The sequence below is a fragment of the Ursus maritimus genome, unplaced genomic scaffold, assembly GCF_017311325.1.
Source record: "Ursus maritimus isolate PB19 unplaced genomic scaffold, ASM1731132v1 scaffold_27, whole genome shotgun sequence".
Lineage (NCBI taxonomy): Eukaryota > Metazoa > Chordata > Mammalia > Carnivora > Ursidae > Ursus > Ursus maritimus.
In genome coordinates, this window is record NW_024425230.1 from 3,714,513 (window position 1) to 3,725,858 (window position 11,346).

At 33.6% G+C, this 11,346-nt stretch overlaps 1 non-coding gene across 1 annotated transcript; it reads right to left on the reverse strand.

Annotated features, from left to right (window-relative positions):
* Positions 1 to 9,448: 9,448 nt before the first annotated feature.
* On the reverse strand, positions 9,449 to 9,515 carry LOC121105562. Its single transcript, XR_005838175.1, has one exon. It is a non-coding gene; the product is annotated as a small nucleolar RNA SNORD109A (small nucleolar RNA).
* Between the last annotated feature and the right edge of the window lie 1,831 nt (positions 9,516 to 11,346).

Consider the following 11,346-nt stretch of genomic DNA (forward strand, 5'->3'; position numbering starts at 1 on the left):
TATATGTTTCTAGGAATTTATCCATTTCTTCCAGGTTGTCTAATTTGTTGGCATATAGTTTTTTCATAAAATTCTCTTAAAATTGTTTGTATTTCTGTGGTGTTTGTTGTTATTTCTCCTCTTTCATTGGTTATTTTGTTTAAGTTCTCTCTCTCTCACTCTTTGATGATCTGCTCTATTTTGTTTTTAGTTTCTGCACCATTTATTTCTACACTAATCTTTATTTCCTTCCTTTGCTGGTTTGGGGTTTTGTTTGTTGTTCTTTTCCTACTTTCTTTAGGTGTAAGTTTACATTACTTATCTGAGATTTTTCTTGCTTCTTGAGGTAGGCCTGTATGGCTACAAACTTTCCTCTTAGAACTGCTTTCCCCGCATGCCAAAAGTTTTGGACCATTGTGTTTTCATTTTTACTTGTTTCTTTTTTTTTACCTTTTTTTATGATAATATTTTTTATTATATTATGTTAGTCACCATACAGTACATCCCTGGTTTTTTATGTAAAGTTCCATGATTTTTACTTGTTTCTATGTATTTTTTGTTTCTTTGATTTCTTGGTTGACCCATTCATTATTTATTAGTATGTTATTTAACCCACATAAACTTGTGGTCCTTCCTGATTTTTTCTTGTGCTTGGTTTCTAGTTTCATAGTGTTGTGGTCAGAAAAGATGCATGATAGGGGGCGCCTGGGTGGCACAGCGGTTAAGCGTCTGCCTTCGGCTCAGGGCGTGATCCCGGCGTTCTGGGATCGAGCCCCACATCAGGCTCCTCCGCTATGAGCCTGCTTCTTCCTCTCCCACTCCCCCTGCTTGTGTTCCCTCTCTCGCTGGCTGTCTCTATCTCTGTCAAATAAATAAATAAAATCTTAAAAAAAAAAGATGCATGATATAACTTTGATCTTGTATTTGTCTAGGTTTGTTTTGTGGGCTAACATGTGATTTATCCTGAAGAACGCTCCATGTGCACTTGAAAAGAATGTGTATTCTGCTGTTTTAGAATGGAATGCTCTGAATATATATGTTAAATCTATCTGGTCCAGTGTGTCACTCAAAGCCATATTTCCTTATTTATTTTCTGTTTAAATGATCTGCCCATTGATGTAAATGGGGTGTTAAATTACCCTACTATTATTATATTACTATTAATTATTTCGTTTATGTTTGTTATTGAATGTTTTATGTATTTGGGTGCTTCTATGTTGGTTGCATAAATATTTACAACTGTTATATCTTTTTTTGGATTGTCCCCTTTATTATTATATAGTGCCCTTCTTTGCCTCTTTTTACAGACTTTATTTTAAAGTCTATTTTGTCTGATATATTTGCTACTCTGGATTTTTTTATAATAATATATTTTTATTGTATTATGTTAGTCACCATACAGTACATCCCTGGTTTTTGATGTAAAGTTCGATGATCCATTAGTTGCATATAACACCCAGTGCACCATGCAATATGTGCCCTCCTTACTACCCATCACCAGCCTATCTCATTCCTCCACCCCCTCCCCTCTGAAGCCCTCAGTTTGTTTCTCAGAGTCCATAGTCTCTCACGCTTCATTCCCCCTTCTGATTACCCCCCTTTCTTTATCCCTTTCTTCTCCTACTGATCACCCTAGTTCTTATGTTCCATAGATGAGAGAAATCATATGATAATTGTCTTCCTCTGCTTAACAATGTTCATAGCAGCATTGTCCACAATAACTAAATCGTGGAAGGAGACAAGATGCCCTTCAACAGATGACTGGATTAAGAAGATGTGGTCCATATATACAATGGAATATTACTCAGCTATCAAAAAGAATGATTTCTCAACATTTGCTGCAACATGGATGGCACTGGAGGAGATAATGGATTTTTTTTTTGGACAATAGTTTGTATATTAAATGTTTTCCTATCCCCCCATTTTAATCTGCAGGTGTCTTGAATTGTAAAACATGTTTCTTGTAGGCAGCATATGGATGGGTCTTGTTTTTATACACACTGTGACACTCTATGTCTTTTGACTGTAGCATTTAGTCAATTTACATTTAAAGTAATTATTGATAGACATGCATTTATTGCCATATTGTTACTTGTTTTGTGCTTGTTTTTGTAGTTTTTCTCTTATCCTTTCTTCTCTTTCTCTCTTTCATGGTTTGCTGTGCTTCTTCAGTGTTATACTTGGATTTCTTACTCTCAATTTTTTCTCTATTACTGGTTTTTGATTTGTGGTTATTATTCTGTTTACATATAACATTTTCTGCATATAGCAGTCTATATTAACCTCATGGTTGTTTAATTTTGTACTCATTTACTCCTTTCACTGCCATACTGCAGATTTTTTGTATCATATTTTATATCCTTTTATTTTGTGCTTTCTTAAGTGATTCTTACTTAAGATTCTTACATACACACACACACACACACACACACACACACACACACACACATATTTGCTTTTGTATTTTCTATTTTTCTTTCTGTTACTTATGGTTTTTGTTTTCCACTTTCAGAGTCCCTTAATTTTTTTTTTTTTTTGTAGGCTGGTTTAATGGTCATAAATTCTTTTAGCTTTTGTTTGCTGAGAAACTATTAATCTTTCCTTCTATTCTGAATGATAGCCTTGCTGAATAAAATATTTTTGGCTGCAGATTTTTCCCTTTTAGCACTTTGAATACATAATGCTACTCCCTCTGGCCTGCAAAGTTTCTGCTGAAGAATCAGTTGATGTCTCATAGGGTTTCCTCTGTATGTAACTGTCTTCTTTTCTCTTGCAACCTTTAATATTCTTTCTGTATCACTGTTCTTTGCCATTTTAATTATTATGTGTCTTGGTGTGGACCTCCTTGGGTTGAATTTGTTGGAGGATCTCTATGCCTCCTGAATCCAGATCTCTGTTCCCCTCCCCAAATTCAGGAATTTTTCAGCTATTATTTCTTCAAACATATATTTTGCCCTCCTTTCTGTTTTTCTCCTCTGGAATCCCTATAATGTAAATGTTATTACACTTGATGAGGTCACTGAGTTCTCTAAGTCTATCCACTTTATGCAATATTTGTCTCTCACCCGTTCAGCTTCTTTTCCATTACTCTCTCTTCCAGGTCACTGATACTTCCCTCTGCTTCCTGTAGCCTACTACTTATTCCATCTATTGTATTTTTAATTTCACTTATTGAGTGTTTCATCTCTGATATTTTATTTTTATCTCTTTGTCAAGTGTCTCATTGATGTCTGCCATGTTTTCTGAAGTCCAGTAAGTGTCTTTATGATCATTACTTTAAATTATGTATCAGGCATATTACTTATTTCTCTTTCACTTACATCTCTTGCTGTGATTTTGTCCTGTTCTTTCATTTGGAATATATTTCTCTGTCTCCTCATTTTGTGTACTTCTCTGTGTTTGTTTCTCTGTTAGGAAATTCAGCTATGTCTTCTTCTCTTGAAAGTAGTGGCTTTGTGAAGAAGAGGTCCTGCAGTTCCCTGTAGCACAGTCTCCTTCACCCAACACTTCAGTTCACTCTCCTTTGTGTGTTGCTTACTTTTGTGTCTGAGTCACTTTTCCTTTCAGTTAAGATATCTGTACTGACTCCTTGCTTGGGCTGCACTTGCTGTCTGTGATATTAGTGAGACCCAGGCAGGCAAGTTCTAAGGGGGCATGGCAACAGAAGGGCCTGGAGGCAGTGTTAGCAAAATTTGCACTGAGCCTCTAGTCCTTGACCAGATCCCCTGAAGCATGTTAGCTCCTTGGGCATGACACAGAATCAGTGGCTGGGCAGGCTGTATGTGGCCTTCACAAAATTTGTGCTGAGCTAAGGGTTGGGGCCAATAGGCTTGGGATCGGTAGCCCTCGGGAGAACTTGTGGATGGAGTGTGCTGCTAGCAGGTTAGGTAGCGATTGTCTGTGCAGTGCGACCCCCCCCCACAGGTTTCTTTTTGTTTATGTTGGGCTTGAGGGAGGAAAATGGCACCTGCCAGCTCCTTTCTTCTCCCAACATATTCTGAAATCAGTATAAACAGATCTCCCTTTCTGTAAGCCATTGCTTCTATACTGCCTTTCCTTGGGCTGTTGTCTTTTTTCTTTTTTCAGAGTTTCTGATTCTGTACCTTATTTTTAAATTTTTTTTATTATGTTCGATTAGCCACTGCATAGTACATCATTAAGTTTTGATATAGTGTTCAATGATTCATCTGTTACGTTTAACACCCAGTGCTCATTACAACACTTGGGGCTGTTATCTTTTTAAGGGCAGGAACCCAGCTATCACTGGCCCTCCCAGGTTGCTCAGTGCTGAGTCAGCTGACTTTTAAAGTTCCAGGCTTCAAGTCTTGCTGGTTATACAAACTCACAAATTTAACCCCTCTGGTTTTCAGGGCCAGACATTATGAGGATTTGTTTTCCCCATGTGGGCTTCCTGATGATTTACTCTGTCTGTGATTGCAGCTCCCTCCCTTCTGTGGGCAGCTCTAGACCACCATTTTTGCCTTTTCTAACCTCTCCGATGTGGCTTCTCTACATTTTGTTGTGGAGTTTCTTTTGCCAGTTTATTTACTCAGACATGAGTGATATCTAGTTTGTAAGCATGGGATAAGGTGAGCTTAGGTTTCTCTTACTCTGGCATTTTCCCATGCTTCCTTTGTAACTGAGATATTTTCTTACAGGGTTGTTATTTATATTAAGAAAACAGTGAGCAGTTCACCTTTAGTTTATTGAAGCTGACAATATGGTAATCTCATAAGCCTCTTCAGACCATATGGTGATGGCATAGTTAAGGATATGGCAATGTTGACACACACAAAAATTATAACAGACTAAATAAGTGGCAGAAATTGATTTTCAAAATTGACCACTTAGATTATTGGAGCAAAAAGTGATCCACACCAAAACAACACTTCATATAAACTCACTTTCAGGAAATTTGTCTCTCTTCTCTATTCTAAGCAATATTTTCCCATATTGGGACAATATTAACACCAAGTGCTCATCTGCTGATTATATCCCTAGATTTAGGTTTATATTTTTACTCGATCTGCACTTATGTTTCCTCCTTCTTTAATTTTTTGGTCTCCATTAATATCAAAAACTTAAATTTTTCTATTTAGTGGCATTATTTCTATTACACACACACGACTAAACTCTCTAGATAAAGAAGTCATATTATGCTTTCCTGCCATATGTGTTTTTCCAATTTTCCCTTAGCTCGTCTTAAGCCAAACCAAGAGGATCATTACTTACACTTCAATATCTATTCATCATGCCAACTTTGTTATAATATCTCAATATGATCATCACTTTTATAAGTAAGAAAGTAAGTAATGAGCTTTACCACATAGTTACACTGGCATATATATATATATAAAATTTATACTGACAACTAGATTTTCTTGTTTCTGTGTATCAAGTTCTGACACACAAATACACACATACACATACCTTTAGGCTCCCATATGAATAAGTCATAAAATGTTCATATTGTTGTCAGTGTGAAACAAAACTGTGTATCAGTAACTATTAGATCTTTTGGTGAGATAATAATGTCCATTCTGTATATTCCATTCTATACACTTCTTTTTTTTAATATATTTTTTATTTTTTTTTGATGGAAAATTCGATGATTCATTAGTTGCGTATAACACCCAGTGCTCCATGTAATATGTGCCCTCCTTACTACCCATCACCAGCCTATCTCATTCCCCCACCCCCTCCCCTCTGAAGCCCTCAGTTTGTTTCTCAGAGTCCATAGTCTCTCATGCTTCATTCCACCTTCTGATTACCCCCCTTTCTTTATCCCTTTCTTCTCCTACCGATCTTCCTAGTTCCTGTGGTCCATACATACAATGGAATATTACTCAGCTATCAAAAAGAACAATTTCTCAAAATTTGCTGCAACATGGACGGCACTGGAGGAGATAATGCTAAGTGAAAGAAGTCAAGCAGAGAAAGACAATTATCATATGGTTTCTCTCATCTATGGAACATTCTATACACTTCTATAAAGCTAAGTAAACACTATGCTAGATTAAAATTCTCTGTATCCTGTGCAATTAATTTACAACCTCATTCAGGTACCATAACATACCTTTATATTTGTTTTCTTATTTTTCACTCTCAAGTATGCATTACCAGCACTAAAGACAAACAAATGAAAAGAAAAACCCATATACCAAATATGAATCTCAAACTTACCTGAAAAGAAACATGCGTAATGCTTGAACCTTAAAAATTCCCACTATGAAAACTAATCCTGATTAATTCTTTATGGGAACACTTTTTTTTCTATCAATGTAATAAATTCTGTTCTCTCACTGTCATCCTTGCACGTATTATCAGAATATAAATTATCATAATAAAAACTTTATAAAAATTATGATTTATCCAGACAATGGCTTTTTCAGAACACCTGAATCTTAGCATACAAATTTTGCTTTGCAATTAATAATAGTATTTAGGTGATTGTTAATGAAAGTCTATCTTGGTATGACTGTCAATGTAATGTTATGATTTACTGATAATGTCTGCATTTAGAAGAAATCTGGACCTATCCTGAAGACATCAATCTTTAAGTCCCAAGTAACAAAACAGCAATATTAGACAATATTCCTAGGAAATGTATTAGCTAATATTTGGACTAATTTGATGGAATATTTTAAACTTTCCATTAAAATATGGTATATATGTAGAAATTCCATGCATGAAAATTGTACAGCTCAATAAATTTGCACCATCCAAACAAAGAAACTAATCAAGACACAGATTAATATACAAATATTGCAAGCATTCCGGAAACCACCAAGGTGTCTTATCTCTATAACTATCTCCCACATCACTTTCCCTAAGTAACTTATTTTCATATCATGGACTAGTAAATATACAAGGGATATAGGTAAAGCAATTTCAAAATAGAAATAATTGACATATATAGAACACTGAATCCAAAATAATATAATTATATATTAATGTAATTATAAGTGCAAATGGAATACTTATTAAATTACGTCATATCATGTACTATTGCAGAGATACAAAATTATTCAGAAGTAATAAAATCAATTTAAGGTATGTTTTTCCATCATATGGAATTAGGTTAGAAATCATTAATAAGGATCAAGAGAAAAAGCCCTACTTCTGGGGAATTAAGCAATGCCCTTCTAAATACTCTATAATTCAAAAATAAATCCACATAGAAATAAGAAAATACATTTATATTAGTAATAGGAAAGATGTAAATGCTAAACTTGTGTTCATTCAGTTAAAAAGTGCTTACAGGGAAATTTAGAGTGAAAAACAATATATTAGAATTGACAAAGGCTAAAAAAATTCAATGAATTATATTTTACAAGAAGCTAGATGAAGATAGACAAATAAAAATCAAGACAAATATAAGGAAAAATTAAAGAGGTTAAGAGCAGAAATCAGCAAAATAGAAAACAGACTTACAAAAGGAAAAAACTACAAAAAATAATTTGAAATAATTAATAAGATTAAAACCCTCCTATCAAGATTAATCAATAATGGGAGATAACACAAAATTTTAAAATCTAAAAGACACACAAAATAAAAAGATGTTACTAAAAAACTGTCAGTAATGAATTTGATGTTTCAAATAAAATGTTCACCTGACTAGTAAGAATCTTGAGCAAATGATGGAGTCACTATATAATCAAACTATATAATCACATTTGTATAAAGAAAAAAATGAGGAAAAATGTGAAATACATTTTCAGAAGAGTTGCATTTGGGGCAAAGGGCCTGGAGCTGGTCATAAGGAAGATTTTTTGTGTTAGTTATATTTTTCTTCTGTGCCTGAGTCTTATAAGATAGCATCATAATATGGATGATTGACTGCATAGATATTATGCACCAATGTGCTGTTACACTGTTTAGATTGAGACAGTATCACCAACTCCGTGAATTTGTGAATCTACTAATGGTAACAAATATACAAGTAGGGGCTTCTAAGAATATTTTTAAAAATAAAAACAGGCCCTATTGTTCCTGCTATCTATATGTCTGTCCAAAGGTTGTTAATGATTGAGGTTCTAGAGTTCATTTCAATATCTGGCAGAGCTAATTTCCTCTTTGATGTGTGACTATTTCTTAGTAGTCGCTCAGTTCTTTAGAATTACCTTCTATGGTTCTAGATAATAAATATAAATTTTAAAATTATAATAAATGAATAAAAAAATAAACACTACTTGGTAAGAGCTGTGACTGAACTTTGTCAAGAAAAAATTTTGCCTATGCTTCAGGCAGTAGCCACTAGGTCCCAGGTAACACTAAAATTTCAACACAGCTTACCAGGAAATATATAAACCACTTTTCTTAGGGATGCATATTTCAAGTTTTAGTAAGAAGTAATAATGATATGGCATTTCCATATCTATTTAATATCTCTAACATAATATCCTTTTTAAAGGCCTAGAACAGTATTGAAAAGTGAACTGTTTTGTGCTTCAAAAGAATTATTGCAACTTTTATCATACAAAAACTTAAGGTCTTAAAGAGATCTAACAAAATTTCACATACAACTTCCCATGTTGCAAAAATGAGAAACAATTCATGTCAATCCCCAAAGATTAAAGTAGAAGCAGAAGTATAATGCAGTGTGACCATAAAAACCTTATAAATCAAGTCTCAATTCTTAAATTTCAATAATTAAGCAGATGAAAAAATCTGATAACATTTTGGCATATTTGGATTTCAGTATAATAATTTTGATCCAATATGAAATTGTTAAAAAATTCTCTCATACCTTACATCTTTCCATCAAAGCAGAAAAGAATTAAAATGAAAGAACAAATTATAAGGATACAATAATGTAGGTAACCTTGATGAAGTTCTCAATGAGGAAAAAGACACATTATAAAAATATTCTTGAATAATCTTCTGAAAAGATGAACACAGAGACCTCAAGACCTGGCACACAGAATATAACATATGAGCTTCAAAAGATCTTTGTTTAGTTACTCACCTCTATTGTCTGAAGTCAAAGCCCTGATCCTAATCCTTCTATCTCAGCAAAACATGACAGAAAGAAAAACAAAGACAGAGTATCAGAAAATATTCAATGGTAAAATTAACAAAAAGCTGAAGTTGTTTCCATTGTTATTATTTAATATAGGCATACAATCTTTTCTTCTTTTAACCCAAATGAAAATTTCTAGTACCTATCTCAGTTGCTTCTTGCCTTCTTAATTCAATCATTTTTATTCCCTCATTTGTTACTCAAGAACATATTTTCTCTATATAAATATCTTTCTACAACTTTTGTTCAAAGTAAGCAAAATGAAACAAGTCTTAGATCACTGATCATATCTAAAGGTGCATAGTGCCTTGTAAAATAAGACATAAATGCCTTATTCTGGGAAAAAGAGAAAGCATGTTAACAGTGGCATTATGTTGTCACTGAGGGATCATTTAAGACAGCCAGGCCCTTAGAGTCTTATTTGTCCTAGTAGAGGGCAACTCATCTGGACCTCAGATTGACATCTGGAATGAGTCCCTCAGCATCCTCAGACAATTGTGCTCATCATTGATCCAGACAAGCACCCTCCCAACAAACAAGCTTTTCCATAGCCAGGCTTATGTTGTGCAGGTTTGAATAAAGAACAGTAAACATGTATAGATATTTTATTTAGTACCTGAATAATAGGACCCATATATAGCATTAAAAAAATGCTACATTTGATTGTTCTAATAAAAGTAGGTAAGATCTATTGGGAATATTAAAAAAAAACACTTTAATCAACAAAAATTTTGAAGAACAAATGACGTACCAAAAATAATATAAAGCATGATTATAATATAAGTAGAAGCATATATGTTGTAAATATTTCAGCTAAAGATTAAAAAAATCATATTTAGCACAGTTGAACTACAAGATTATTTTCATCCAATACAAAATTGTGAAAAAAAGAAATATGGAAATAATTCCCCAAAGTTATCCAGGTTACTTAAAAAAGATATTTTTAAAAGGGAAGAAATACAAACTGAGGGCTTCAGAGGGGAGGGGGGTGGGGGATTGGGATAGGCCGGTCATGGGTATTAAGGAGGGCACATATTGCATGGTGCACTGGGTGTTTACGCAAGTAATAAATCGTGGAACTTTACATCAAAAACTAGGGATGTACTGTATGATGACTAACATAATATAATAAAAAATATTATTATTAAAAAAAGGAAGAAATAATGAGGATTCGTTTTTCCATGTAGGGACACTCCCTGGGAAAAACATCTATCATAAAAATATTCTTCCTTAAGCCTCTTACAGACTGAAGCACTGACATCACTAGTAATAAAACATATAATTTCAAAAGGACCAGGACAGCCACTCACCTTTCTTCCCTGAAAGTAACTTATTCACTTGAAAAAAAACAAAAAACAAAAAACCAGTAACCTGTTCAACTTTTGACCTGCAAAACATTACAAAAAATAGATTAGATGAGACAATGCATTAAATTAATTAAAAATAATGCATAACATTTGTTCTATTTTAATTAATCATATAAACATCCCTTGCCACAAACATTCCATTTTCTTGATCCTTTATCATTTCTGTCATATCATTTATTCATTTGCTCCTCCCTGAGTTCTTTACTTTGCAAATGGCTAATAATTCTCTTTTTTGAGCTATTCAAATAAGTATATAGCAGTTATCTCTAAAATGGGAAATTCTAAAGCTGTATTCCATCTCATAAAGACTGAAAATACCATGTGATGTTAAAATGCCCTGTGATGTGAAAAATGAAAAGAACGAAGTAAGAGTATTGTGAGATTACTGAGGAGTATTATGAAGGAGTATTATGAGAGGTATTATGAGGATTATTGATGACCTCATCAATTGAACAGTACTAAAAGTGAGTCTTATTTATCTTTTTTTAAGTAGCAGCTTTATTAAGTATTATTCACATATAACTCACCCATTTAAAGTGCACAGTTTAATGGTTTTTAGTAAATGCTGTATTGTGCAACCATTGCCACAATCAATTTTATTTTATATATTTTTTATTTTAATTTTATAAATTTAAATTCCATTAGCCAAGTTATAGTAGATCATTAGTTTACAGTGGGATACCATCTTACATGAGTCTTGTCCTATTAGAAGGCCACACAGATGGACCTCAGCAACCCAGATGCTTATGCTTATTCTTGATCCAAACAGGACCAGCACAACCAATAAACATTCCTCACACCATAGTAATGCTTTTAACAATTTACTACTTACAATTAGCTTACAGCAAAAAACGGCACAGGTAGACATTTAACTCTACTTTAGTAAATCTGGTTATAATGACAACTCCAGAAGCTTCCCAGAATCCTTCTCTTTAGAGTGATACATAAAGTGATATTGCAGTAGGGGGGTTTTTCATT